General features: G+C 38.0%; 1 protein-coding gene across 3 annotated transcripts in view; it reads left to right on the top strand.

Annotated features, from left to right (window-relative positions):
- Positions 1-12,574, top strand: part of RGS17 (regulator of G protein signaling 17) — a 95,823-nt gene that overhangs the window by 849 nt on the left and 82,400 nt on the right. The window lies entirely within an intron of this gene.

The raw sequence follows: 12,574 nt of genomic DNA on the forward strand, positions 1-12,574 counted from the left end.
CAGCCTGGGGTAGATTTCGCCGCCGCCGAGGGGACGTGGAGGAGGAACGCCCACCCAGCCCTTACCCGCTGCCCGGGTGGGTGTACCCGAGCCTCCCTGGCTGCGGGCGATGCTGATTCTCCTTATTATCGATGGGTCACCGTTTAATAGCTGCCTCCTCGCCGGTCTTCCTCTTCCTCTCCTCTTCGTGTGCTGCGGCAGAGGGTGGGCGCAGACTCGCGGCGCTTTTCCCCCCTTCTCGCTACCTCCCAGTCTCCGCGAAAAATGTCGGAGGGTTTGTGGATGGCGGAGGGACAGAGCTGGCCTCGGAGGCCACGGGGGCTGGGATGCTCTTCGCGAGCCCCAGACTGCTGGCAACGCGTCCCGGGCAAGCCAGCGCCATCCCCAGGAGTCGCCGGGCTCCTGGAGGCAGAGCCGGTGTCGCCGATGTCGCCGGGCCAAAGAGGATGCCAGCCTTGCGGAGACCCGCCCTGCGCCCTCCGCCTCCAGCCGGAGCCCGGACACATGCTCACCTGGGACAATTTGAGTCTAGCTGGCAAGGCTGCCCCTGGCTCCTGGCATAGTTTTCCTGACCTCTATGACCCTTTGATAAATGCTTTCTTCTTTAAGAGTCTCTGGAAGATTTGTCTAGAGAACTTTGCAAGCTTCCCATAACTGTTTCATTTTTTTAAAAAAATTGTTTTATAGCGAGATTATTTCCGTCATGAGATGGCTCTCGCAAATAATAAAGATAAATCTTATAGTTTGGCTCCCGTCTAGAATAAAGCATTTCAGAAACTGGATGTCATCTGCATTTCTAGCGTTTATACATACTGGTTATCTGGGTGATGAATCTTGCTGAACATCATCTGATTGGAGAAATGAGAAATGATTTTTACTCTTGTAATGGAAAATAATGTTTTCCTCCTGGTTTCATAGCCGCTAGATACTATGTGTATTAATTTTGAGAACTGTGAAACACTTTAAATTACATTTGTTTCTAAAGTTCTTCGTAGTAATAGTAGCAGGTATCCATAACTATATACATTATATCACTAAAATATAATGAAAAGGGGATTTGTACTTATTAATTCAAAGGAATGAATGGTTCAACTTCCTCCAGTTAAGTTAGTATTATTAAGCTATTTCTTCTGTTAGCATGAACTAAAACAGTCATTAACATGCTCATGGGAGAGTAGACTTATTCCTTGTTTTCATAATATTAAAAACTATGTCGGAAGAAACTATGAGAGGGTAGTTTATTTGCAATTTTTGGAGATGACAAAACAAAAACAAGTTTTATTATTATAAACTAATTGGATGGTATCATTTATAGATGAATCTCTATGGCAGGGACACCTGATCTCAGAACCGTGGGCACTCATCCTGCATCCTGAATTTGTAGTCTGAAACATGACAAAAACCACTTGAGTTACAAACAACATAAGATGTTGTGCCAATTTCTTCCCTTTCTGCTCTGGTTCCTCAGCTGTTCCATGGAACAGAATTAACAAGGAGAGTTACTTTGACCTTATTGTATCAGCCAGAGCTAAATCTGAATCTATAGAAATTGGAGTTGACTCAAAGGCTAAAAAGTAAGAAAGCATTTACCTGGTAGTCTGCAGTTGTAGAGAGAGACAATGGCCTTCGTATCAGAAGTCAATTTGCTGAAAGGCATGGGCTTTTCTAGAAAAGCAGAAGGTGGACATGGACAAAGATGTATGGAGCCAAGAGGAATGGGAATCCTTCCAACTGCCTTTCTGCTGAGAACCCTTTTTCTGATGGTCCAGCTCTGCTTACTTAACAACGAAGATATTGTGCCACCCATAAGTACAGATGCAAGGACCACAGTATACCCAGTGGATGAAAATAACACTACATGATGTTGAAAAAAGCATTTATTTCATCTGATTACCGCAGTCGAAATTTAAGTATGGATGCATTTAACAGGTTTAAAATTGTATGACATTTCCAGAGGGATGTCTGGGATCCTCAGAAATATTATAAGCTCTCACAGAAAGCTTAAAAAAATAAAGAAATCCTTTGATGTAGGCACCCAGAACTTTTAGGGCTAGATTGATGGATGCTCTCATTTTCCCTATCTCTTTCCATCTCCACTTATCCCTCAAAGACTTTCCTAATCCAAAGAAAGTCATTGAGACTGTTACTCCTGTCATTGTGCCAACACCAAGCACAAGATCTAGCAAAAAGCAGGTGTTCAATAAGTATTTCTTAAATGAATAAATTTTGCACAATTGACATAGCTTACAAAAATCTTCCGGGATTTAGGATTATGTTTTTTAAAAGAATGCCCATGCTTATTCCCAAATAATAAATGAACACTTAAAGATCATGTTCATGGTACAGCATCTTTTGAGGAAGCAGATTTTAGGATTGTCACTTTGTGAATATGCATGTTTTTAGTATAGCAGTATCGATTTGTTTCCAAGTTATAAAAGCAATGTATGCTCATTTTAGATCCCCTAGAAGAGATTAAATAATGTATAAAACAGAATGTTGAAATTACCTGTGGGGGGGGGAGCATGGATGTGATGAACACAAGCTTTGGGTCAAGCTGACCTGAGTTTGTGTCCTGCCTCCTCCCAGTCACTAACACTGGGTTAACCTCAGTGACCTCAGACATTCAGTACAGATAAAGACCCACTTCCTAACATCTGTCCAGCATGGGCTGAGTACTTCCAATTAGCCCAACAGCAGTTCCAATGCCTTAGGAACTGCTGTTGCAAACACTGGGCAGTTTACTACCAGTTCATTTCTTATGCATATGTGAACCTTTTTTTTTTTAAATTTTGGAAGAGTACAAATCATATCGTAGACCTTCATACTTGCTTTTTAAAAAATTAACAATACGTTGAGTGGGGTTTACCAAGAAATTAAAATTTGTATTTTTAATACAATTTAGTGAAATAATTCATCTTATCAATGTCTTAATTTATTTAGCTATTCTTTTATTTTTGAATTTTTAAACACTAGTGTTTTTCCGTATTTCCATATGCATTTTTCCCCTTTAGGCTTGATGATTAGAGCATCTAGTATTTGCCAACATGGTATTGTCTTTTAAAAAAATTATTTTACTAACCTGATAGGTATATTTTTTATACTTACTAATAATGCTGATTAAATTTTTGACATACTTATAAGAAAGTCTTTGGCTCATTTTTCCACTGGTATTCTGCTACATCTTTCTTATTTATTTGAGTGCTAATGTAAAAAAAAATTTTAATGGCAAAAGCAAACAATGGAAGTGCTTAGTGACGAAGAAAACATGTGGCAAAGACTACAGAGTTCATTGTGGCTGAACCAGACTTCGGCTTGGGTGGAACGGAGCAAACGTCGTAGGAGGCTGGAGATGGGTCAGCCCTGGGGTCAGGGCTGCGATGGTGTCTGTAACATACTGCCATCCGCCATTAGGCCTGGTCTTTCCAGAGTGCACAGCGCCTTTCAGAAGCCCAGGCACACTTGATGGTTGGGAACTATCTGTTTTCTGTTTGAGTGCCATGCACACGCACTACCACCTTACTACGAGAGCTTGTACACGAGGCGTGCCCGGGTTTTCTTGGATTGTTTCTGCCCATTGCCAATGTTACAGACCTTCCACCTTTTCCTGTAATCAATGAAACTGAAAAGAAACATAGCATTAATTGAAATATCTTATCTGAATGACATCAATTGCATTTAGTTATAAAACCACGTCAGATTAGAATCATATCTCAGCTTTTAACCTTTAGGTGAAATTTAAATATTTAAAAGGTAAGACTCTAACCTAGCCTTTTCATGAGGTCTGTATCTGTAATGCTTCACATGATTTGGTGCTCTTGAAAGCTCCTGATTTTGACACTTTTGATTGCACAACTTTTGAGAAATTTGCTTTCTAAAGCTTAAATATTTAGCTTGAAAATTCTATGAAAGTCCCCTAGATATTAAACTACCTAGAAAGTGTAAAATTGTGTAATTATTGCTAGTTCCAGTTTATCCAGTATGGTAAAACCCTCAGTAATTCAGAGTCAATGAGTCTAGAATTTAGAATGAATGGGAGGCCCAAGAGGAAAAGCAGTGCGTTGTCATGAAACACAAAACCTCATTTCAAATACAACTGAATTTGAATTCTTGCTCTACTATTCACTAGACATGCAGGCTATCTTATTAAATTATATACTTCATACTTAAAATTCTGGCATGAGTAATAAACACCTAAAATATGTCTAAATTTCTCAAACTTTATGTTTGAGATAAAAACATAATATTTCTGTGTCAATAAACCTAATTTTACTATAGACAATGAATGTGTTTCACAAAGCAAATATTTACTTTCTTGTATTGTGTCATAGGCTTTTCACAGTACTGCTGATTGGCTATTGAAATACAAAGGTTATAACTGAAGAGTCAGGGCATTTCAATGAAACAGGCACAACCCAAGGGAAATTATAACATAAATGAAATGAACAGGTAAATATTTGTTTTATTTCTTCAATGATTTCAGGTCTTCCTAATGGTATAGTGAGTTACATTCAGTGAAAACTCTTTTGTAAAAGTTCACAATACTGATCCTATTTATTTCCAGACTCAATAAAAGGTGGAAGCTTGTTTTTAGTGTATTATAAAAGGCTATCTAATCTAGGGGTTTTATGGGCCAATTTTGGTTCTAGGAAAATTACCCCATGTCTCCACCCTGTTTCCTTCAACTGACACTTATTTTTGAGGGCTTCAATTAATCAGAATCAGCAAGTATTTGAAAAACTGCTGTTTGAAAAATAGCAATTTATATGATTTATTTTAGAGAATGTGAAAAAGCAGATCCTGGCTGGTGACTCAGTGGCCAAGCTTATGGACGTCCCACGTTTGATTCCCAGTCATCTGCTTCTCCCCGCCCTCTCCCTCTTCTACTCCCACAGCCAGCGGCTGAATTGGTTTGACCATGGCCCTGAGCATATAGGATAGCTGCATTGGAGTGCATCAGTCCCAAGCACTATAAATAGCTCAGTACTCGAGCATCGACCTTAGATGGGGTTTCTGTGTAGAACCCAATTGGGGTATATTTCACTATCTCTCCTCTTCTCACCTAAAAAAAAAATGTGAAAAATTATATAGAAAATTGCCCTTGAAAGAAAGGGACTTTGAAAGCAGAGAATGTAATTTGGTAGAAAGAGCCCAGTTTTTGGATTCAATTACCAGAATTTAGCCTTACCCTTATTGAGCCTTGATATCACTACCTATAAAATGGAAGACTGATTGTATACAATATTGAAGGATTCAGTGAAATTTTGTCTATAAAATATTTCATATATATATTCCATCACTATGAAATTGTTAGATACTATATAATAGATTTAAATAATTAAAATAAACCGAAGAAACACAATGTAGGTATTAAGTGCTTGAAAGGATTTTAATTTTTTGCCAGTATGTGTCTAAACTAATGGTCCTTATTAATGCTGAAGTTGCTCTCTGTGTGTTTGCTGTGTTATACTTTTTCTGACCAGCTTGTTTAACCAACCAGTTACATTATTCATTCATAAATATTCTTGAACACCTACTATGTGCCAAGCTCTGTGATATGATGTTTAGATGCAAAAACTAATTAAACATGGCCTCTTTTCAAAGGAGTCACATGTAAGCTTCTTCAACTTACTATTATTTTGCTTTTATCTCGTGAGCACTGGTCATTCTAAGTGTATAAGTCATAATTAAATATACCTTGGGAGTAATATGCCAGGATCACCTTAGGATTTAGCATTTTCAGGCTAACTGATCTCAAAGTGTAGACGGCTTTACCTGTAACAAAAGCTGCTAATCAGAGACTCAGATAACGGGAAGTGAAAGCAGGAAGTGGCTGTGCTGGTGGGTGATCTAACAACTACCACCACATGCAGAAAACAAAACACAGGGGGCGTAATCCTCTTTGAGAACCCATATCCAACTCCCAGTGCTTCCTCATTACCGTAGAGAAAACATACATGCATGTGTACTGTGCCTTTCCCCCCTCACATAAAGACTGCCCTGAATGATCATGATACTATAAAGTATATTAAAATGTTGAGGCAGGGGCTCAGCCAGGGGAGACAGAGTGATACCCCCACCCTTCCTTAGGACCCACAGTTCCCCTGCAATAAAAGTACCATATAAAGTTTTCTCCCAATACCATTGCAGTTGCTTCTCTGATAATATTTTCGTAAATTAGTAAATTGACCAGAAATCCAGAATACTCTCTTCAGATATATAGATATAGATATATAGATGTAGATGTAGATATATAGATATAAGTATCTATAGGTATAGATATAGATAGAGATAGATATAGATATAGACAGATATAGATGATAGATGATAGATATATATAGATAGATAGATTTTGATAGATGTAGATATAGATATATAGATATAAATATAGATATAGATGATAAATACACATATATAGATAGATATAGATGATAGATAGATAGATAGATATAGATTAGATATAGATATATATATAGATATAGATTTTGGAGAAAGAAATCCATTTCAACACCTACTTGTAATCTCTAGGGTGAGCTCTAAATCTAGCAACTACTGGATTTATTATGATATTGGTTGATTAGACATCATTTATAAAGTCAAGGTAAAGACTTCAGGCCTTCCTAGCAAACTGTTGTAAATATACGGTTAATTTGGTTCCATACACTAATGACTTAACTGGAAGGTAAACCTAACCCTCATTTCAGCCACTAAATTGAGCTCACTTGTCACTTTAGCTGGGCTGTTAAGAAGAAACTGTTCATGCTGATTTGAGGTTTGATTCTATTTCTTCCTCTATTTACTTCTACTTGGCACTGCCATAGAGCATTTTACATGTGACCTGTGAGTTTCATATGACCAAGACTCACTAGATAAAAGCAAAGGACGAGCGAACATCTTTTATGAGGGCACTAAAGCAGACACGCCATAAAGCAAATTAATGACCTATATAATTTACAGGCCGTTATGACTAGCTGAATGCTGAATTTTGCACTGGAATACTAAATACTCTAAATTGGAGTGTGACCTGGAGTGTCATTTTCTTCCTGCCTGTTGTGTGTGTGAAGCTTGACATTTGATTTTTTCCCTTCCTTCTTTTTATTATTTGTATTATTATTAATATATGTATTATTTCTAAATGCATAAATTGAAGAGGAAAGAGTATCAATTTTTTGTACATCTAATTACATAAAATTTGTGTTATTTTTTATAATTTTAAGACAGTTATAAAAATTGTTGCTTAAAATTTAAGACAGATCAGAAATTCATATGTTAAATCTGTCAGAAATAAAACAAACAAACAACTGATGTTTTATTCTCTTCTGGTAATCAGAAGTAAACTGGCCTGATTGTCATATTTCTGTGAAATTTTGAGTAAATAATGTTGGCAATTTGGATTTAAGCTATTGGAGCCTATATTTTCTTGACCTTCTGTCCAGTTATCTGAATTTTTGCTGAAGAAATATTTTGGATTCAATTGCCTTTAGTAAACCCAGTGTCTAATGAACCACCTGTATTTACATCAATGATGGATTTAGTTGAAGAATATATTTATATATCATTTTATGCTGAAAACAAGAGATAGAATGATCCTTATCCACTAGATTTGTCTCCAAAATTAATTATTATGGAAAGAGGATTTTATGTGTGTGTCTGAATGTATGTGTGTGTCTCCCCGTTTGGTTTGTGGGTTGATAGCAGGAAACAACTGAGCTGGTGCCTATGACATCATAGCCAAGTGTTTAGAAGGTAAAGGTACAGACTTTAAAACACAGGGGAGGCTCCAATGAGGTAAAAAGAAAAAGCAAACAAAACACAGGAAGGCTAAGCTCAGAACACAAGACTAAGAGCTTAAAACTCATTATATCTTAAAGTATAACATCATTGAATACATTATTATATAACTGCTATATTATGTAACCACTTGCAATTTTATGAATTCATGTGACCTAATCTTAAGAAGGTAATTTTTTCCCATTAATTCAGTAATTTCATTGACTGAACATCTGAGTAATGCAAGTGATGTTTTGTGAGGTAGAATTTCATTAAATAAATGTTAACTCCAGGAAGGAAAAAATGTGCAGCTCTTTCCTTGACCTGATACAGGTTGTGGTAAAGAATTAAAAATTCTTGTAGGTGATAACAAGATCCGAGCACATTTATTAAAATAATAATAACAATAACAGATCTGTTCCAAATGTTTTTTAGAGTGTAAGACTCCAAACTTTATCTTCTATAAAATCTATTTCATTTTTGTGATGTCAAGAGACCTCTACATTGCTTGAAAATACCAGCACTGAATACATGCACAGTCTAAGCCTTGTTTCATTGAGCAATGTGGCCATTCAATGACGAAATGTCTAAACTATTTATTAAGACTTTGGGGGGTGACATATATGCTTAGGGAAGACTGGCTGCTCGTTGTTACTGAGATTACTTTTAAGGGAATGTGGATTTATTGCTTAGTAGGATCACTGGGAGTAGTTACTCTGTGAAACTGCTGATTCCAAACAAAATCAGAGTTGGCACTGGTGTGTTGGCCTCTCCCCACGCTCCCCGGGAGAGTTCTGGTCTGGTGAGAGCTCAGGAAAAAAGCAGGTCATGAGCTGGAGAGCAGAGCTCAGAGGGTGCCATCCAAAACAGTAAGATAGGGGCAGGCAGAAATGATGGAAGGGGAGTGTGGCCTTTTCGTGCATCTGTAAACATGGCCCATTGGGCTGATTTTCCAAGTGTTGTTTGCATTAGATTTTCAAGTTTTCTTCAGATTTGGCTAGTTATCAGTTTCACCTCTTTTGTTTCCTACCTTTTTATTCATAATTAATGCAACTAATTGAAGTCCTACTCTGTAACTGGGAATAGTAAAACTGTATAAGACCTAGCCAGGGCTCAGAGAGCCTGAAGACCAATTGAGGAAAGAAAATATGTAAATTGCTAGTACTGCTATATTCTAGAAGAAAAAGGAAGTACTGTGAGAACTCAGGTACTTCAGGTAAATTTTAGATGGCCAGATCTGGCAAAACATTTCATAGAGTTTTTGACATTTTCTCAAGTTATTGAAAGACAGAAAAATGGCAGGCAAAAACAAAAACAAAAAGGTCTTCCAGGCTCAAGGACAATGTAAATAAAGAAAGACACAGATCTGGGGAAATTAAAAAGTTACTTTGTGGTGTAGTTTGCCAGAAGTATGTAACACATATGAGAAATCACAGGATAGTGAGACCAGACCAAAGACAGATACCAGCAGCCGTTAACATCAAGGTAAATAGCTAGAATTGCCCTTGATAGTCACAGAGCCCCATGGGCGCAGCGCGCGTGCGTGCGTGTGTGTGTGTGTGTGTGTGTGTGTGTGTGTGTGTGTGTGTTCGCGTGTGCGCGCAAGGGGAGGGGCGGGTGGAAGCAGGAAAAGAATTTCAGCTGTCCAGGCCTGAACTGAGAACAGGCAAAAAGCCCAACCTACAGCACTGGGAAGATGATGTTGTGAGAACATGTTTAACTCTGAGCCTTCAAAATTTGGTCACCAGTGAAATTTAGAAGATGTAAATAAACCCTTCAAGTTCACATGGAGGATTTGAGCCTGTGTGTCTGGGTATTCCCGATGTTATTAAGACCTGGAGAAAGCCAACTGACGAAGAGGTTAGGGAGGGAACAAGCTGAGTTCAGTTGGGGAAATAGTTTGAACTGTCCGTCAGAGTTCTAGCAGATGTTCAACAGGATGCTGATTAAAAGCCTAGTTGATTCAGTAGGAAGCAACAGGTGTGATCTTAGGCATGTCAACAGAGGCACACAGTATCTACAAAAGAAGTTGGCGACAGTTTTCTTCTATCCTGCATGTTCAAACCACAATTGAAATATTAGTTTGAACTTCTTTCCTTCTGAACACCATGGTTAGAGGTTTCCAATACAGATGATAAACTTACCAAAAAGCAATAATTCATATGGGAAATAATTAGAGGAATTTTTACTTTCTGAACCTGGAGGAGAGTGGTTCCCCTAGTGAATTGGAGTGTATAACCATTTGGAAGAGGGCCATATGAACTGATTAGACTGATTTTAAGTTGCCCCAGTGATGTAACAGGAATAATAACACCACATGACAGACTTGTTGGGAGATAACATTGGCAATGCCCCTGGTACATTTGGCATTTAGTGTGTCTCAGCTCTTATCATTTTTTCTTAAGAATAACATTAAAACCAGTGGGCACACATCATAGAGATAGATTTTTGCCATTCTATTGGAAGTAACTTTAATCCACTGATGCTGGCTAGCTCAGTGGATTGCCTTGCAAGGTGGTAAATATGCTGTCAAATGCTTGGTAGACAAACACTTGTCAGAGAGGTTATGAAGGGGACATGTTAAGGATTGGGGGGGGGGGTAAGGAACTCCATGGCTTCATTCTAACTCTGAGCTTCCATGGTCCCAGGGAATTTGGATTGCAAACTCAGGAAAGAAGCTGGGGCTAGAAATAAAATTTGAAACTCTTTTCCTGAGAGGTGACTTTAGGAGATGATTGGCAAAGGGAAAGTGTGGAGAGCACTGGAGGCCTAGAATAGAATCCTGGGCATGTGAGAAAAGAATACTAAAATACACAATACAGACATCTATGCCCTCATACACAGAGGGCCGGAATGAAACAAAAGGTTAAAAATAGAATGAAGACACTGTAGTATGCCATGAAACCAAGGAAGTGGTATGTCTAACCAATTTTATTCATATGTATATTAATTTTCCAAGAAATAGTGGAGAAGAGAGGCAGGTTTAAGACAGAAGAGTAGCTAAGGGTTGTGGTTGTCATGTGACAGAGCAAGGAATAGAACCAAGGCAACACATTGGATTTTGCAATGAGGAAGTCACCTGTGATGGTCTAGAAAGTACTTGTGATTAATGATTTACACATCTACTATTTCCAAAGGTTTGAGGCAACTAAAATAAAAGCCCTCTTCACACAGGGCAATGAAAATGAAACAAAACAGAGATAAGAAACTATAGAGAGAAATAAATTGGGGGAAGGGTGAACACACCACAAACCATGGATAAGAGTGTTATTGTAGCAGGAACACTACATTTTAGCTCTGAGGTTCCAGCAGTCAAAATAAAAGGGTTACAGGACAGGTTGTTTGCCATTCACTGGTTAATAAAAAACAAAACAAAACAGATTTTCAGAAGTATTTTTATATTTTGGTACTAAATTCTATGGAGTATATCCCATGGATTCTTAGGTAAGGAACAATGAAATATTAGACAATAGGGTCAACAATGATCTTGTTGAAGATGCAAGCTTGCTTTGAATTGCTTTTTTGTTTTTAGCCCTTGAAGGTAAAGTATGTAGTATTAAAATGAAGTCTGTAAAATCCAATAAGGCCATGATAATTTTAGACTAGCTGAGCATCTGAATGTTGTTAAGTCTGAAAAATCAATATATAAGACAGCCTGAGGGAGGAGGACAGTCCTAGACAGGAGATTCCAGGAGCTCCAAGAACTCAGGAGAGACAGGACATGAAGAACCTTGCAACCCCAGGTCCTTTGTACTTGCCACACTCTCTGCCTAAAATATTCTCCCCCTGACCTTTCTCATCACTTAAGCTTTAGTTCAGGTGTTACCTCTTCAAAAAGACCTTTTCCAGATTCTCTCTAATGATGTCCCTTCTTCTTCCATCCAGCTGTTTGTCACAGTTTATCAATAATCTGTTTTATTTAATTCATCCCATTTACTGCTTTGTAAATTATTAATTATCATTCTCCTTCCTCCAACAAGGTAGATGTAAACTGGTATGCCAGACAATGCCAGAAACACAGTAGATGCTCAGTATGTTTAAGGAATGAATATTTTATGGATGGGGAAGAATTCAGCTCAGTGCTGATGTGATAACTAAATGCATGGTTTTGCCAGGAATAGAATAAGTTCTCCCTAAAATCTTAGCTGAGAAGAGACTGATGATTCTGATGACAGATTTCATACTGGGAATTTTAAGAGCACTGGGGTTTGGAGGAATAGCACAGGTTCTCTGTACATTTTCCTTTTCACTCACAAGAAGAAGGGGACCAATATAAATGGTAAGTTTATGAATATTCATTGAGCAGGTTTCTAAGGGGTGGAGTCTAAGTGGAAAGGGCCCTACATTGTGGCAAATTTCTTTTCCTCTCCTTTTGGATAAGATTATTTAATATTACCCATTTAAAATTTGGAAAATAGCTTTCAAAACTATCTTTTGCACCTGACCAGTGGTGGCACAGTGGATAGTGTCAACCTGGGATGCAGAGGTCCTAGGTTTGAAACCCCACGGTCGCTACCTAGAGCACAGGCTCATCAACATGATACTGAGGTCACTGACTTGAGCCCAAAGGTCACTGGCTTGAGCCAAGGTTGCTGACCTGAGCAAGGGGTCACTGGCTTGACTTCAACCTCCCGGTCAAAGCACATATGAAAAGCAATCAGTGAACAACTAAAGTGACACAACTACAAGTCAATGTTTTTCCTCTCTCCTTCCCTGCCCCCTCTAAAAAAATTAAATAAAATAATTAAGTAAAACTATTTTTAAAAACTTATTTTTGCTATTTTAACATAAATAATTTTCAGGACTC

This window comes from Saccopteryx leptura, chromosome 3, assembly GCF_036850995.1.
Source record: "Saccopteryx leptura isolate mSacLep1 chromosome 3, mSacLep1_pri_phased_curated, whole genome shotgun sequence".
Classification (NCBI taxonomy): domain Eukaryota; kingdom Metazoa; phylum Chordata; class Mammalia; order Chiroptera; family Emballonuridae; genus Saccopteryx; species Saccopteryx leptura.